The 17,612-nt window shown below is 38.2% G+C and overlaps 1 protein-coding gene across 7 annotated transcripts in view; it reads left to right on the top strand.

Moving 5' to 3' along the window:
- Osbpl3 (oxysterol binding protein like 3) overlaps window positions 1-17,612 on the top strand; it is a 188,093-nt gene that overhangs the window by 71,431 nt on the left and 99,050 nt on the right. For 2 of the 7 annotated variants that reach the window (XM_071613817.1, XM_071613819.1), the window contains exon 2: window positions 2,809-2,910. The exons of the other annotated variants lie outside the window; for them this stretch is intronic. The gene's annotated coding sequence lies outside the window, so the exon portion shown is untranslated. The remainder of the gene's footprint in view (window positions 1-2,808; window positions 2,911-17,612) is intronic. 7 annotated transcript variants of the gene reach the window in all.

Genomic DNA, 17,612 nt, shown 5'->3' with positions numbered 1-17,612 from the left:
TGGCTAAGTTGAAGGGAAAACATCCTTAGACAAGAAGGCATCCAATGAAAGTTGTATTGCCATTTTTCACCATGGCCTTGGAAGTCACATAGCATTATTTCTGCTATAATCATGAGGCCACCCAGATTCAAAGAAGAAAATACAGACTCTGCCTACCTATGAAAAAGGGTCAATGTCGTTTTGTTAGAAGAACATGTGGGATGGGATATAATTGCTGTGGTCATCTTGGAAAAGCATATCTTCCACGCCTGGTAATGATGAATCAGAATTGGCATCAGCTTGCTCTTAGTCAGAAATAAGCCTTGAAATCTGGAGACCGGGTGCATCTCATTTTATGACCGTCAACTCCTCTGCACTGGGACTGCTTTGCTGTTGGGTGTGAGAGCAGAAGGGAGTTGCCTTTGAATGACATTTGGAGTCTTTTGATGAAAGATGCTATTAAATATTAAATGGGCATTAAAACACTCTCAAGGCACTAAGTTCCCTAACTCAACTGATATTTGCAGTGAATATATGATGGAGAGAAATTGAACTTTAGGGTCCTGGTTGCCAAATTTGATTTTTAAAGTTAACATGCTAGAATCAAGCTGGAATTTTAATACGTTATTCACCCATGACATTTTGAGTTAAGATTCTTATTTGTAATTTCTGTTATCCATGAGTCTTGTAAACTTCTAAAAATTATGATTCATGTTCACAAATTTTTAAAGTTCAACAAATGAATACTTTAGAATTTTTTTCCTACTTCTGAGATAAAAGGAGTTGTAAAGGGGCTGGGGTTGTGGCTCAGTGGTAGAGTGCTTACTTAGCATGTATGAGGCACTGGGTTCGATTCTCAGCACCGGCTATAAATAAATAAATAAAATAAAGGTCCAGTAACAGCTAAAAAAAAAAAATATATATATATATATATATATATATGTGTGTGTGTGTGTGTGTGTGTGTGTGTGTGTGTTTGTATGTATAGATATGTGTATATATATATGTATATGTGTGAAAAAATATATATATAAAGTATATATATTAAATATATATTTATTAAAAATCTTTTTTCCTGTAGCTAATATGTGAAGGAGAGGGATTCTGGTTATCAATTTGATAAATAAAAAACCTACCAGCTACCAGGTCATGTGCTAGTTTGTAGGTAATAAAACCAAAAAGGAATAAGATGAAGTCTTCACATTGCTACTTATTCATATGCTTTACTAGGGAGAATAAAATAATCATTGCAGTTAACATCAGTAACAATCTAACAGAGGCACTTCTGAATTTTTCTTGCCTTTTATGCGTAGTCTACCAAAATCCACCCCAGCTTTTTCTTTTTTTAAAAAAAACTTGTTCTCTTTGCCTTTTCCTTCTATTTCTTCTTAGAATTTTCTTTTTCCAGATTGTACCTTTAAAAGTATCTCATGTTCATTTTCTTGTAGTCATCCTTCCCCCAAGAGTGAGTAAAACTTCCTGTGTCCCTCATTCTCCCCACTACCTTCACTGCATGAGTGATTTTCTTACAAGGTATTGTTATTGCCCCTACAATTTTGGAAGACTATACCCCAAATAGAGATATCTTGGGAACTTAGTTTTATAGTTTGGTTTAAGCTTAGACTCTCAGGCTCAGGGTGATTTTTACTCGGGTGGACAACGAAACTGGAATTGTGTCCATCTCATACATTAACCACCAGGGTGTCCAGTTTCTTGTTATTCGAGTGTTTGGCTGACAGGCTTATCGAGGGTTATTCATTGTTAGCTGCAACAATTTTTTTTTTATGTCTGAAAAGATGATAAGTAGATTTTTCTAGGAGATGGAGAAGTTTTCAAAAATTCACTTTCACATTTTATAGTGATTCAGTTGATAGTCTCTTTCAGATAAGTAATGAAAGGCCTGGTGTGGTTCCAATTGTTAAAACTGTCCTCTGCTTCCGCAAGCAGTTGTCAGTTAAGGAAGGGTAACACCACCCACTGATAAAATTTAAACCACCAGATGTTATTTTAAGTTCTTGGGTGGTGCTATCTTTTCTTACCCTTTAAACTGCTAAGTCACATCCTGCTTTGCATTTTAATTTGGTGTAAATTAGATGCAGCAGACACAGGTCTGGCATTAGATACTCAAGTGAAATCAAATACCAAAATAAACGAAGGTGGTTCTGTGGAGTAAATATATCCTTTCTGGATGCAAGATTATGTTATGGCCCTGGCCCAACCCTCACTGTGCACCAGAATCACCTGAGGAAATTCTCAAAAGCTCCCCTGATCCTTGATCTTCAGACTGGCAGAGGCATTGGAATGAAGCAGGGCTGGGCCTTGGAATTGGGTAGAGGCTCCCCAGGGTGATGTTGTGGTGCAGTCAGGGTTGAAAAATGTCTCAGGAGGTTGCACTCCTAGCCTTGCCCCCTACTTTGCCCTGCACATTCTTCTAAACCCTGCCAGATCCCACCTCATGTTCAAGTTCACCTCTCTGCCCTTGTGCTCACAACTCTGCTCACTGAGCTCTTCCCATGTGACCACCTTTAGACCACCCACCTCTGAGGTATTCTGGTTTGTTTCCCTTACACACATCTTCTTCAGAGCTGTGCAGTCCTTTAGTTAAGCTTCTGTCACTTAGTTTCCTTTGCTGAGGAAGCTGTGAACTTGCAGTAGGTACTATCCAGATACATAGTGGGGGATTGAATTTTCCTCAGTGTGACTACTCTCCTTTGGCAGTCAAGAGCACACAGGATTCCATAAGTGTTTCTTTTGAGACAGGGAAGAACAGGTTAGAGTGGCCACACAGCAGAGTAGGAGGAAAACTCAGGCCATTTCTGATTCTTCCAGGAGTGGAGGGATTGTCATCTGACCAGTGAACTTACGCCCTCCAGTCAGAACATTCAGTCATCCAGACCCATGGTGACTCTTGGGACCACCGGGGTGACACAGGTAATGTGAAGGGGGCTGTCCTGCTGGGGAAAGTAAAGATGACGTGAATGAATTCCTACTCTTTGAAGAATGTGGGGTGATTTCAGGAGAGGATAATATATATACACTCAGGACTTGGAAAGAGGTTTTGCTTTGTTTTGTTTTGGTTTTGGTTGGGGGAACAAATAGAAGTATTAGCAGGATTCTCTTTGCTAGGGACTGATTCTGATGCAGGAAGACAATCAGGGAAGGAGTCATTAGCCACTTCCTATTGTAGGGCAAAGATGTGACCCAAGTTTCCTAATTTTAAAGCATGCTAACTTCCTAGGGCCTATATTTGCATTAAACATTTGAGAACTCAACATTAAATGGTTTAAACAAGATTGAATTTTATTTTTCTCTCACGTTACTGATGTAGCTATTTTTGGGCTGGTGTGGTGACACTAACATCCTCAACTAGTAGCTTTCATTGTCACCATCTCCTGGTCCCCAGGAATCAGGAGAGGGCAGAGAGAATACATATACTTCTCCTTTTAGGATCATGACCTGAAAGAAGTATAACTTCTACTCACATCTTATTGGAGGTACTTAGTCATAAGGCACAAGATGGAAGAAAGGTAGAAATGTGGCTTCTTATTAGGTAACTATCAACCCAACTGAAACCTAAGAGCTTATTATTAAAGAGAGAATGGATATTGGTGGACAAGAAGCCAAGGCATGAATGGTAATGTACCTAAATATCAGATCTTCAAGCATCAGCTCACTTACTGGCTTGAATAAAAATAACTAAATGTCAAAATAAACCTTAAATGTACCATGAATACCATCAAGGTGCAGTAGGACACTGAAGGACTTGAGGAGTTGTGTGGTATTTTTACCTTTCAGAGGACAATAGAACATGATCTGGAAGAGGATCTGGAAAGTGTACCTATAACTGTTGATAATGTTTTATCAACAGAGTTGGCAAGTGTTGATCACCAAAGATAGTGTTGACAGAGTTTAGTCTGCAGGGCAAGCTCTTGCCATGTTTTGAGGAAAAGTGTATTTGGCAAGAGACTCTTGTTAAACTTATTAATAGAACTGACCTGAAATATATAGCTCAGGATACAGCTCAGAGATAGAGAGCTGCTGTGCTGGGTGCATCCCCAGTATCAAAAAAAAAAAAAAAGAGAGAGAGAGAAAGAGAAAATCCCTCAATGATGCTTATAGCTATGTATCCTAGAAACATCTCAGGGAGGTCATAGGAAAACAAAAAAAGAAAATAAATGAGGGGCTGGGGTTGTGGCTCAGTAGTAGATTGCTTGCCTAGCAGGTGTGAGGCACTGGGTTCGATTCTTAGCACCTCATATAAATAAATAAAATAAAGGTCCATCAACAACTAATAAAAAGTATTTTTTAAAAAAGAAAAGAAATGCTATCTCTCAGAGTCAAAGACAAAATGGTAAGGCAATCTCAAAAGGAAGATATGGTTAAAATATTCTGAAATACATACAAATACAAAGAGTGACTCAAAATACAGGAAACATGACTAATACTTGGAGGTACTGCAAAAGTAGAGCAGGAGTCCAAAAAGAGAAACAAAACCATTTAGGGGGAAGGGAAGGGTTGAAAAGAGGTTTCATGGAGAAGGTAATGGTTAAAATGATCTTTGGAAGATGGTGGAAATTTCCATAAATGGGAGAGATAAATGGGTTAGGAGGGTGCTCCATGAAGGACTAGCTAGGATACAGGGTGCACATATAGGTGTGATGCAGCTGTGGACTGGAGGGAAGGTGTAAAGAGTAGAGTGGCAAAGAACTGTCGAATCAAAGCCATGGGTGTGGGTAAGATTGCCAAGAGCTAAAGCTTGCACAAATATCAGCTAAAATGTAAGTGAGTGATGGCTGTCAAGGATCATGATTAGTGCTTCACATGCATTATTTCAGTTCATCACTACGGAACGCTAAGGGCTTAATCCTGTTAACTGTGCCTGTTTTCAGGTGAGGAAACTATTCAGAAGTTTAGCAATGTACAGTAAATAACAGAAGAACAAGTCCAAAGTCAGCTCAGTATAACTGTATCCTGGAGGGTTTTGCAAGCCAGGCCTTGTAACTTTTACTTATCCTGTAAGCACTGGGACTTTGGAGCAGGGGAAAGAGCTTGGGGGATAAATTGGACAAAATATAAGGTGGATTGAAGTGATGAGAGAGAAGAAGTAGAGTTGATTGCAGGCCCAATGGGGGTCTAAAATGGATTGGTGATTTGAAGAATAGAAGAATATAAAACAAATTGGACGTGATGAGGTCAGTGTCAGAGAGAGTTGCAGTCTACAGTATTGGGGAACCTGGGAGAAGAAGTTTGGTTGGATGGAGGGGCGATAGGTGTCTTAATCGAGTCCAGGAAGTCCACAGCAGGTATCAGCATGAGGGAATGAGAAGCCTGCTCTTGAATTACCAGTAGGTTAGTAGGCTTGGTGTTCCAGTGATCCATCCAGGGCCACCCAGCTGCTGTGGACTAGAAGGAGGGTAAAGAGCAGAGTGAGGGACAGTTGCCTTAACAAAACCATGGGCATGGATAAGACTGCCAAGAGCCAAAGCTTGCACCAAGAAGTGGAGGAAGGACAAAACTTTACTAAATGCCTACGTAACTGAGACAGATAAATAAGAGCCAGTATACAGCACTTGAAGGTGAAGAGGATGTTAGTTTGCATGTCTATGTTCATAGCAGCACTATCCATAATCACAAAGATGAAATAACCTCAATGCATATGGACAGTTGAATGCATTAAGAATATAGTATGTAGTCTATGCATACAAGGAATGGTATTCAGTCTTTAAACAAAAGGAAATTAATTCTGCAATAGGCAATAACATGGATAACCCTAGAGGACATTGTGTTAAGTGAAATAAGTCGGTCACAAGAGTACAAACACTGCATGATTCCACTTATATATTTGAAATAGTCACATTCTGAAAAGCAGAGAGTAAAATGGTGTTTGCCAGAGACTGGTGGGGGCAAGGGGGAAGGAAGCAATGTGAAGTTTTTCGTTGTTGTTGTTCACTTTTACAGCACTGGGGATCAAACCCAGGACACTCTACCACTAAGTTATACTCCCAGACCTTTTTACTTTGAGACATGGCCTTGCCAAATTGCTGAGGCTGGCCTTGCACTTGAGATCCTCCTGCTTCAGCCTGAAGAGTAGCTGGGATTATAGGAGTGTGCCACCACCCCAGCTGGAAGTTATTGTTTAATGGGTACAGAGTTTCAGTTTTCCAAGATGAGTAAATTCTAGAGATTTGCTGCACAAATTGTGGGTATAGTTAATGATACTGTATTATACACTTGAAAGCTGTGAATTTCATATTGTGTTCTGACCATAATAAAATAACAAATTATCTATCACATATTTATTATATTTAAGTATATAAAATATATTGAATGATTATATATTTGATATTAAAAATACATTTAAATATATATTTACTGTTTTATCTATATAATACAGTATGTAATATAATATAAATATACATTTATATATTTATTTCACACATAAATATATAAGCAGGAGCTAGCACAGTGCACTGCCAGGCTCATAGTCCAGGAGGCCCTGAGGAGTGCTGCATGGGCATGCTGAATCACGTCTGCAGAGTTGACATCAGGAGTGAACCAATGCTTACCAGAAGTGGTCAAAAGTCAGAAAATGGTTTTGCAAACATGTACAGATCCAGATGCACAAGTAAAAGATAAGTTTGTGGACTTGCCTTATGACAAAACATCAAGAGTTAAAAGGATTGTTCCTCTCTCCCTTATTTTCTGTCTCTCTTCTAAGGAGAGGTGCTAATTGCGGAAAGCAGGCTAACCTCAGGAGACAAGGGGTGAACTCCATAACAGGGAAGGGGTAGATGTGCATCCAGCAGAGCCCAGACACACAGCAGGGATGGAGTTAACCTGTCTTTTCAGAACTTCTGATGGTAAACTGTGAGCTGTTTGAGATAGATATCGGAATCCTCAAATGGGTGGATGCTGTGTTGATGATTAGAAAGAGAAAGAAATTTCTGAAATCCCTACACCAATTATTCTCAACCCTAATTGTACACTGGAATTTACTGAGGAGTTTTTATAAGATACTGCTGCCCAGGTCCTGGCCCCAAGTTTTTGATTGACATGATAAAGCCTGAAGACATTTTTTGGGGGGGATTTTTTTTCCATATAGGCCCTACCCGAGACAAGTTCCTGGACTAGAATTTATTTATTTTTTTATTTGTTTGTTTGTTTATTTATTTATTTATATGCAGTGCTGAGAATCAGACCCAGTGCCTCACACATGCTAGGCAAGAGCTCTACCACTAAGCTACACCCCCAGCCCAAGCCTGAAGACATTCTGACAGGCATCCAGAGGTCAGAATCATAACTCCATACTGATGGATTCTGTCCATCTGCTGCAAAATTCTTGAGTGCATTATTACTAAATAAGTGAGTTCACATGTAGGAAGGGACCCAGTTTAGGTTAAGACAAGATGTGCAGAATTACCCTAGTTTCCTTTTGTGGTTAGGTTACTAGCTCATAAAAATACCACAGATGGAGCATGTCTTATTTCTTCAAGTTTATAAGGGGGAGGGTCATTCTCCGGCCCAGGAACTTGTCTCAGGTAGGACCTGTATGGAAAAAAAATCCCAATATCACAGGGTTGATTGATTATTTATTTATTTTTAATAATTTCTCTCATTGTAGGTCAAGGACATAAACCCAGAGGTCAGTATAGGAAAATCAATTCTTAAAGATTGGAAGATTCAACCCTTGGATGATCTCGCAGGAGCTAGGTGCACACATTACTTTTTAGACCATGTAATGGTGGCTCTTATCCCTGGTTCTACACCATAATCACCTGTGAGGGGTTGGAAACACCAAAACCTGCCCCACCATAGATTTCAAGGTAATAAAGATATTAGGGATGTGGCCTAGTCATCAGCATTTTTAAAGTTTTCTATATAATTCTAATATGTAGTCAGTGTTGTGATGCATGCTCAACAAAGTGTGGACAATACAGAGAGAAAGCATTTGAATCTTTAGGCTCTTAACCGCTGTCTTCGCAAGGGAAAGCAATTACTGTAAAAATGTTCTGTCAGGGAGTTGTTTGTCCTCAATGGTATAGGTGTCGAAACTTCTTTGGATTCTGAGCTTCAGTCTTCATCCCCCACATCAGTCAGATATTGCTTCTCCCTACCAGACCATTGATCCTGATCTGCCAGTGCTTCACACAGAGGTCCCAGGTCACTTGTATGTATCTGAGGTTATTATAATTAGAACATTCTAGAAATTTCTGATCCTGAATCTCTGGTCTGAGGCACTGGAAGCCAAATAACCAAAGCCCTACTTCTGATCATGTAATGTTTTTGAGATCAAGGTGTTTTAGAGGCTGCCATTTCTAAAAAGGCATATATCTAGGATTAGAATAATTCCTTTTACCATAAACCAGACATGGATATCCCATTATCAGTTTTTTTAGTGGTAATTCAGGACATAATTTATTTCTCCATTTTACTGAGAAATTGAAAATTAATTAGAACTATGTGCCTCATGATCTTCATGAGAGTTATTTTCAAACCAAACCAAGTATAGACCCCAAATCTAGTGGAATAATAAATAGCTATTTTCTATGCCACTGTTCCCAATCTACTAGTTAATATTAAGTTGCTTTTAAAAACATCCAAAGGTGATGAATTATGTGGCTTTTAAATTTCTGCATTTGCCTTCATCCAAAGTAAGCATGCTGTTTTAATGATTTAAAAAGTCTGTTCACACTTGTGGTATGGATTTGGGAAAATGTTAATATGTTGGCAGATACAGATATTTTAAAATTCTATAGAATCCTTAATTGTTTTTGTTTGAAAGAGGGGCATAAGTTCTTATCTTGGGCTGCATATGCCAGGAGAGGAGAAAATGGAATTCACATCTGTTGGGTGGTTATTCTACTCATTGTCTTCATTTTCTCATTTAATCCTCACAATTTCCTGAGAAGTAGATATTATTATTTCCCATTTTATACAGGAAAAAAAAGTTACCAGTGCATTTGTCAAGGTGCAGAGTTTGTAATAAGGAAGCACCAATTCAGACCAGGTCTGGCCCCTTCCCAATGTACATATGTGGTATATCTATCTATCTATCTATCTATCTATCTATCTATCTATCTATCTATCTATCTTATCTATCTATCTATCTATCTATCTATCTATCTATCTATCTATCTATATCTATCTATCTATCTATCTATCTATCTATCTATATCTCTATCTATCATCTATCTATCTATCTATCTATCTATCTATCCTTTCCATCTTTTTCCAAATGGTGTCTTCTAAGTGAAACTTTCTATTTAAAAAAAAAAAATCTTAACACAGAAATGGCAGGAGAAACCAAACAGGTCAGAACTCTAATATATACTAACAAAATTTATACTGTCTGATAATTAGAGGGAGGTTATATTTGTTTGCATCTGTGCTGAAAAATGTAATCATTTTAACCATGATAATTGGATTTTTGTAACTGCAGGTATTATTATTATTATTATTATTATTATTTTAGAAATCATCTCAATCATCTCAACTACGATTGAATTGCAGATATACAGGTGAAGCTCCTACCTAAAGTGCCCATAACTAAGAACTCTTAGATGTCTATTTTGAACAGAATAAAATGTTTTTCATCACAAAAAAAAATCTTAAAGTCAACCTGTGCCATACATTGATTGCCATTTATTCTTCCCCATTTTTATATCTTTTTTATTATTTTTTTTAAATTTATACATGACAGCGGAATGTATTACAATTCATATTACACATATAGAGTACAATTTTTTATATCTCTGGTTGTATACAAAGTATATTCATACCAATTCGTGTCTTCATACATGTACTTTGGATAATCATGACCATCACATTCTACCATCCTTTCTAACCCCATGTCCCCTCCCTTCCCCTCCCACCCCTCTGCCCTATCTAGAATTCGCCTATTCCTCCCATGCTCCTGCTCCCTACCCCACTATGAATCAGCCTCCTTATATCAGAGAAAACATTCGGCATTTGGTTTTGGGGGATTGGCTAACTTCACTTAGCATTATATTCTCCAACTCCATCCATTTACCTGAAAATGCCATGATTTTATTCTCTTTTATTGCTGATTAATATTCCATTGTATATAAATACCACATTTTTTTTTTATCCATTCATCTACCGAAGGGCATCTAGGTTGGTTTCACAATTTAGCTCTTGTGAATTATGCTCCTATAAACCTTGATGTGGCTATGTGCCTGTAGTATGCTGTTTTTAAATCCTTGGGGATACATAAATAAATAAATAAATCCTTTGGGGAAGAGAGAGAGATGGGTAAATGGTGGTTTCATTCTCAATTTTCCAAAGAATATCCATACTGCTTTCCATATTTATGGGCTGCACCAATTTGCAGTCCCACCAGCAATGTATGAGTGTGCCTTTTCCCCACATCCACACCAACACTTATTGTTCTTTGTATTCATAATAGCTGCCATTCTGACTGGAGTGAGATGAAATCTTAGAGTGGTTTTGATTTGCATTTCCCTAATTGCTAGAGATATTGAACATTTTTTCATATATTTGGTGATTGATTATATATCATCTTCTGAGAAGTGTGTTTAGGTCCTTGGCCCATTTATTGATTGGGTTATTTGTTTTCTTGGTGTTAAGATTTTTGAGTTCTTTATATATCCTAGAGATTAGTGCTTTATCTGATGTGTGAGAGGTAAAAATTTGCTCCCAAGATGTAGGCTCTCTGTTCACCTCACTGATTGTTTCTTTTGCTGAGAAGAGGCTTTTTAGTTTGAATCCATCCCATTTTTGATTCTTGATTTTAATTCTTGCACTATAGAAGTCTCATTGAGGAAGTTGGGGCCTAATCCCACATGACGGAGATTAGGGCCTACTTTTTCCTTCAGTTAGAAGCCGAGTCTCTGGTTTTATTCCTAGGTCCTTGATCCATTTTGAGTTGAGTTTTGTGCATGGTGAGAGTTTTGTGCATGGTCATTTTGATGCATATGGACTTCCAGTTTTCCCAGCACCATTCGTTAAAGATGCTATATTTTCTCCAATGCATGTTTTTGGTGCCTTTGTCTAATTTAAGATAATCGTAATTTTGTGAGTTAGTCTCTGTGTCCTCTATTCTGTACCATTGGTCTACCAGTCTGTTTTGGTGCCAATAACATGCTCTTTTGGTTACTATTGCTCTGTAGTATAATTTAAGGTTTGGTATAGTGATGCCACCTGCTTCACTCTTCCTATTGTGGGTCTCTTATTTTTCCAGATGAATTTCATGACTGCTTTTTCCATTTCTATGAGGAATGCCATTGGGATTTTGATTGGAATTGTATTAAATCTATACAGTGCTTTTGGTAGTATGGTCATTTTGACAATATTAATTCTGCCTATCCAAGAGCAAGGTAGATCTTTCCATCTTCTAAGGTCTTCTTTGATTTCTTTCTTTAGCATTCTGTAGTTTTCATTGTATAGATCTTTCGCCTCTTTCATTAAGTTGATTCCCAAGTATTTTATGTTTTTTTTTAAGGCTATTGTAAATGGGGTAGTTTTCCTCATTTCCCTTTCTGAGGATTTGTCACTGATACACAGAAATGCCTTTGATTTATGGGGATTGATTTTATATCCTGCTGCTTTGCTGAATTCATTTACTAGTTCTAGAAGTTTTCCAGTGGAATTTTTTTTGGGTCTTCTAGGTATAGAATCATGTCATCAGCAAATAGTGCTAATTTGAGTTTTTCTTTTCCTATGTGTATCCTTTTAATTTCTTTCATCTGTCTAATTGCTCTGGCCAATGTTTCAATAAGTATGTTAAGTAGAAGTGGTGAAAGAGGGCATCCCTGTCTTGTTCCAATTTTTAGAGGGAATGCCTTCAACTTTTCTCCATTTAGAATGATGTTGGCCTGGAGCTTAGCATAGATAGCCTTTAAGATGCTGAGATATGTTCCTGTTATCCCTAATTTTTCTAGTGTTTTGAACATGAAGGAGTGCTGTATTTTGTCAAATGCTTTTTCTGCATATATTGAGATGATCATATGATTCTCATCTTTAAGTCTATTGATGTGATGAATTACATTTATTGATTTCCATATGTTGAACCAACCTTGCATCCCTGGGATGAACCCCACTTGATCATGGTGCACTATCTTTTTGATATGTTTTTGTACTCGATTTGCCAGAATTTTATTGAGAGTTATTACATCGATGTTGATTAGAGATATTGGTCTGAAGTTTTCTTTTTTTAAATGTGTTTTTGCCTGGTCTTGGAATCAGGGTGATATTGTCCTCATAGAATGAGTTTGGAAGTGCTGCCTCTTTTTATATTTCTTGAAATAAATTAAAGAGTATTGGTATTAGGAAAGTTCATCGCGTGGAGTTCATTCCTTAAAGGAAGAAAAAGTCAACAAATAAATGACCTAACATTACATCTCAAAGCCCTAGAAAAAGAATAACAAATCTACACCAAAAGCAGAAGACAGGAAATAATTAAAATCAGAGCTAAAATCTTGAAACAAAAAAAAAAAAAACAATTGAAAAAATTAACAGAACAAAAAGTTGGTTCTTTGAAAAAATACCAAGAAAAGCCCAGGACCAGATGGATACACAGCCGAGTTCTACAAGACCTTTAATGAACTAATACCAATATCCATTTTTTTTTTAAATAGAAATCCATTCTCTTTCCCTAATGGGAGCCCCAGGATGGTAGATCTTTGAAAGTCTATGCCTATTGTCTTTTAACTGAAACACCAAGTTTCACCAGGGCCTGGCCCATCACTTATCACAAGTGTAGGTGTCAATGGTAGAAAGGACCCAGTTCATCTCTGGGTTTTGCCTTGGCCTAAGTGCTTCTGGTTTTTCACATTGGGCATGGTAGCCTCCTAGATTTAGAGGAAAGGGATAGTTATAAGTCTTCTACTCTTGAACCTGGTGTTGTGTTGGCATAAAAGCAAGTCTCCAAACTCAATTCCACCACACATCAAATACTTGTAATAGACAGATTGCACAAAAGCAGCCATAAAACCTTTTCAGTCCCTCCAGGCACATTAACAAGGACTTGCAGGAGAGATTTACTGGGCAAAGCCCAGCAGGTCCAGGAACTGTCTGGAGAAACTGTAAATGATTTTTTAAAAATATATATATTTGATTTGGAAGGAAGGTAGTCATGCACTTGAAAATGTACATAAATGTATGTGCACTTAAGAGCTGTGCACTTTACCATATCAAAGTTATACCTCAGAAGACTGGTGGAAATAAATTATCATCCTGAAGTTGTTCACAGTCTGTGAGCAGGGAAGCTATTCTATTTTGTTCAAACCAGCAAACTCCTTGAATTAGAGGTTTGCCATTGAAGGGTCACTGGGCAGGGATGAGAACCACACACTCTTTCATAAGCACTCACCTCATCATCTTAGATCCCTGAATCAGTGGCCTCGGATCCTGTCCCCACACTCCTCTGAAGAAATGTTGTCATCATCATTTTTCTAGGTTAGCACAGTGAAGATGGCTACTTGGAATAGAAGACACCCCTTCTTTTGAGGACTCCCGCCAAGTCCTTTGTCCTTCAAAGTCTTCTATGGTGGATTCAATGGCTGCCTTTGTCCTAGTGGCCACCTTGGTGCCTGGGATACCTCATACTTGGGCTACTGCTGCCCTCATTCTTTATTCTGCTCCATTTAATTGTAACCTTTTCCTGACACTCAACTTCTTTTGCCCTTTAAAATGGCCTCATGTGGCCATTTTAACTAAATTTCTGATGATGAGACTAGCAGAAAGATTTGGGGGTTGAAATAGATGCATTTTCCTGGGCAATAATACAGGGCTCTGCCCTGGAGATGGATATAGGAAGAGCTTCCCTGGAGGAGGAGAGGGAGGCTGCAGTGCTGGCAGAGGCCTTAACCCTAAATGCCAACTTGGATGAGTACCAGTTTGGCCTGCGCACAACCTTGTAGTTATTCTCTCTGAAGTTGGCAAGGCCAAGAGATAAAGAAGACCCTTTTTATCAGTTGCCTCTAAGGGAGGGTTTGGGGGTGGCAGTTGTGCTGTTTCTGCTTTGGCACAGTTTCAGAATTCCTGTGACTTTCGCTTCACTGCCCAGTTCTCTCACCCTGTTTCATAATTCACACACTCCTCTTGCCCCATACTCTTCCTTATCAGAGCTTCAGCCGCAAAGAAAACAAAAAAAAAAAAACCTGCCCACACAAACAGAAATCCTCATCCACCTTGTATATGTTGTAGCAATGGTGGCAGACACACACACACACACACACATACACACACATACTCTCTCAGACACACACACACACACACACACTCATATTCTCAGTCATTCATGGTTTCTCTCAAGTTGGTTTTTCTCTTCCTTGCAACAGCAGCAGCCAACACTGTTATTAAATTAATATATCTTTGCAGCTTCTTTTATCAGTTTTAAACTAGATTAATTTGCTCCTAATTCAGGTACCCTTAGTGATGTTCTCATAAGTAAAGCTAACTTTATGGAGAGACTGACGTTACTTTGCTGCTTTTATTCTTATTTATGATTGGATCCAACATGTAATAGATACAGATTGTGGGGTTGGGGTTTGAGGGGGTGTTTGGTGGAGAGAGTTAGATGGCAGTGGACTTCTATGGCTATAGGTACCTTAATTTTCTTTCTGAGATTTAGATATTTCTCCTCATTGTTTTGGTTTGAGCTTATGGCTTTAACATACTCATTTTTAAAGATCTAAATATCAGAGAAGGCATAGGGATTTTAGTATTTAATAATTAACCAAAAGTTTGATATCTAACTAGCTGGTTCCTGGACAGTTATTTGATATTATTTATTTAGGTACTGGCGATTTAACCCAGGATGATCAACCACTAAGCTACATCCCCAGCCCTTTTTATTTTTTTTGAGACAGGGTCTCACTATGTTGCATAGGGCCTCAATAAGTTGCTGAGGCTGGCTTTGAACTTGCGATCCTCCTTCCTCAGCTTCCCGAACTGTTGGGATTACAGGCTGTGCCACTGCCCCTGGCTCTTCTTTTAAAATTACACTCAGTGAGCACAGTAACTGGATGGATTAAATAAATTTCTTTTAGCATTATTAATATGCATGGGAAAGTTGTAGAACTTACTGGAACTTAGTGTGTTAAATAAATATCCCTGGCCTTCTGAAGCCAAAACTAAATATATTAGTTACCCTTAACCCTTACATTGTGGATGGAGGTGGTAATTCTGGGGTTTCCCCTCTCTGAAAACCGAGAAGGCCTCCATCAGGTAAGACTCTGAGATCTGCAAAGGTGGCAGGTAATGGCCCAGGTGACCACTTGTAAGGGGTATTCCCTGTCCTTCCTGGTCACTGCCTTTGCCACCCCAGGTTGCCATCTGGGAAGTTGGTATTGTGCTATAGAAAGGAATTGGACAGGGGTGGTGGGGGTTGCCTCTGGCTCATGATATTCTCCCTCCTATATCTTTCTCCCCAGCTTCCAGGTCTCCAAGATGGGGTAACAGCTGTTATCACAATACCTGGCTAATTTGGGGCTTGCCAATTTCCAGTACCATGGTTAAAGGACTAGGATAGTGCCCTGATTCAGCCTCTGGCCAGCTGTGTGATTGGGCAGGTGACAATTTCACAGAGACTCAATTGTCTTCTCCATATAGAGATAATATTCTCCCATCAGCCTGTTGGTTAAATGAAACAGCATTTGTGGGAGTCCTTAATGTAGTGCTTGGCAGTAGGTTGTATGGAGTCAATAGTCATTCTTTTAATTATTGATATGCTAATAGATGTGGAAATTTCTGCTTGTCCCCACAGTTTTTGTTATATCATGTTACAGATTTTTTTTTTTTTTTTTAGAAGAAAAGCCTTTGGGAGAACAAATCTCCAAAGCACAGGGATTTTGTTTTGTTTCAAAAAAAATTTTTTTAAATGTTCTTGCTTGTTGTTTTAAATTTTTTATTTTATTTATTCTAATTTGTTATATATGACATCAGATTGCAATTCGATTCATATTACACAAGTAGAGCACAATTTTTCATGTCTCTGGTTGAACACAAAGAGTCACACCATTCGTGTGTTCATACATGTACTTAGGGTAATGATGTCCATCTCATTCCACCATCTTTCCTACCTCCATGCCCCCTCCCTTCCCCTCCATTCCCTTTGCCCTATCTGAAGTTTGTGTATTCCTCCATGCTCTGCCCCCCCATCTCCATTATTAATCGGCATCTTTATATCAGAGAAAACATTCGGTATTTGGTTTTTTTGGGATTGGTTTACTTCACTTTGCATTATATTCTCCAACTCCATATATTTACCTGTAAATTCCATGATTTTATTCTCTTTTAATGCTGAGTAATATTTCATTGTGTATATATACACATTTTCTTTATCCATTCATCTACTGAAGGGTATCTAGGTTTGGTTCCACAATTTATTTATTGTGAATTGTGCTGCTATAAACATTGATGTGGTTGTGTCCCTGTGGTATGCTGTTTTTAAGTCCTTTGAGTATAAACCGAGGAGTGGGATAGCTGGGTCAAATGGTGGTTCCATTCCCAGTTTTCCAAGGAATCTCCATATTGCTTTCCATATTAGCTGCACCAATTTGCAGTCCCACCAGCAATGTATGAGTGTATCTTTTTCCCCACATCCTCGCCAACACTTCTTGTTGTTTGTATTCTTAAATAGCTGCCATTCTGACTGGAGTGAGATAAAATTTTAGAGTAGTTTTGATTTGCATTTCTCTAATTGCTAAAGATATTGAACATTTTTTCATATATTTGTTGATTGATTATATATCATCTTCTGAGAAGTGTCTGTTTAGGTCCTTGGCCCATTTATTGATTGGGTTATTTGTTTTCTTGGTGTTAAGATTTTTGAGTTCTTTATATATCCTAGAGATTAGTGCTCTATCTGATGTGCATGTGATAAAAACTTGCTCCCATTCTGTAGGCTCTCTATTCACCTCACTGATTGATTCTTTTGCTGAGAAAAAGCTTTTTAGTTTGGATCCATCCCATTTATTGATTCTTGATTTTAATTCTTGCGCTATAGGAGTCTTAAGTGGGGGCGTAATCTGACATGATGGAGATTTGGGTAGTGTCTCTGGTTTGATTTGTAGGTCTTTGATCCACTTTGAGTTTTGTGCATGGTGAGAGATAGGGGCTTAATTTCATTTTGTTGCATATGGATTTCCAGTTGTCCCAGCACCATTTGTTGAAGAGGCTATCTTTTCTCCAATATATGTTTTTGATGCCTTTGTCTAATATAAGATAACTGTATTTATGTGGGTTTTTCTCTGAAAACACAGGGATTTTTTAAAATTGTAGTTCCATATGCCCAATGTTAAATTCATCTTTTCAACAACTTTCAAGAGTATAATTTAATGACACTTAGTACTATTACAATATTGTTCACCTGCCACAACTATCTATTTCAAGAACATTTCCATCATCCCCAAAGGAAACTCCAGTAAGCCATCATCACACCCCCCCCCCACACACACACCCATGTGACCACTAATCACCCTCCTGTCTCTACAGATTGCTGACTCTGGATATGTCATATAAATAGAAACATGTAATATGTGGTCTTTTGTGTCAGGCTTGTTTCATTGAGCATGGTGTTTCAAGGTTCACCTGTGTTAGAATGTGTATCCTTTCAATATCTGAATAATTTTACATTGTATGACTTTCCC

The sequence above is a fragment of the Marmota flaviventris genome, chromosome 1, assembly GCF_047511675.1.
Source record: "Marmota flaviventris isolate mMarFla1 chromosome 1, mMarFla1.hap1, whole genome shotgun sequence".
NCBI lineage: Eukaryota > Metazoa > Chordata > Mammalia > Rodentia > Sciuridae > Marmota > Marmota flaviventris.
Note: the sequence above shows the minus strand (reverse complement) of the source record. Positions and strands in the feature narration are given on the sequence as shown.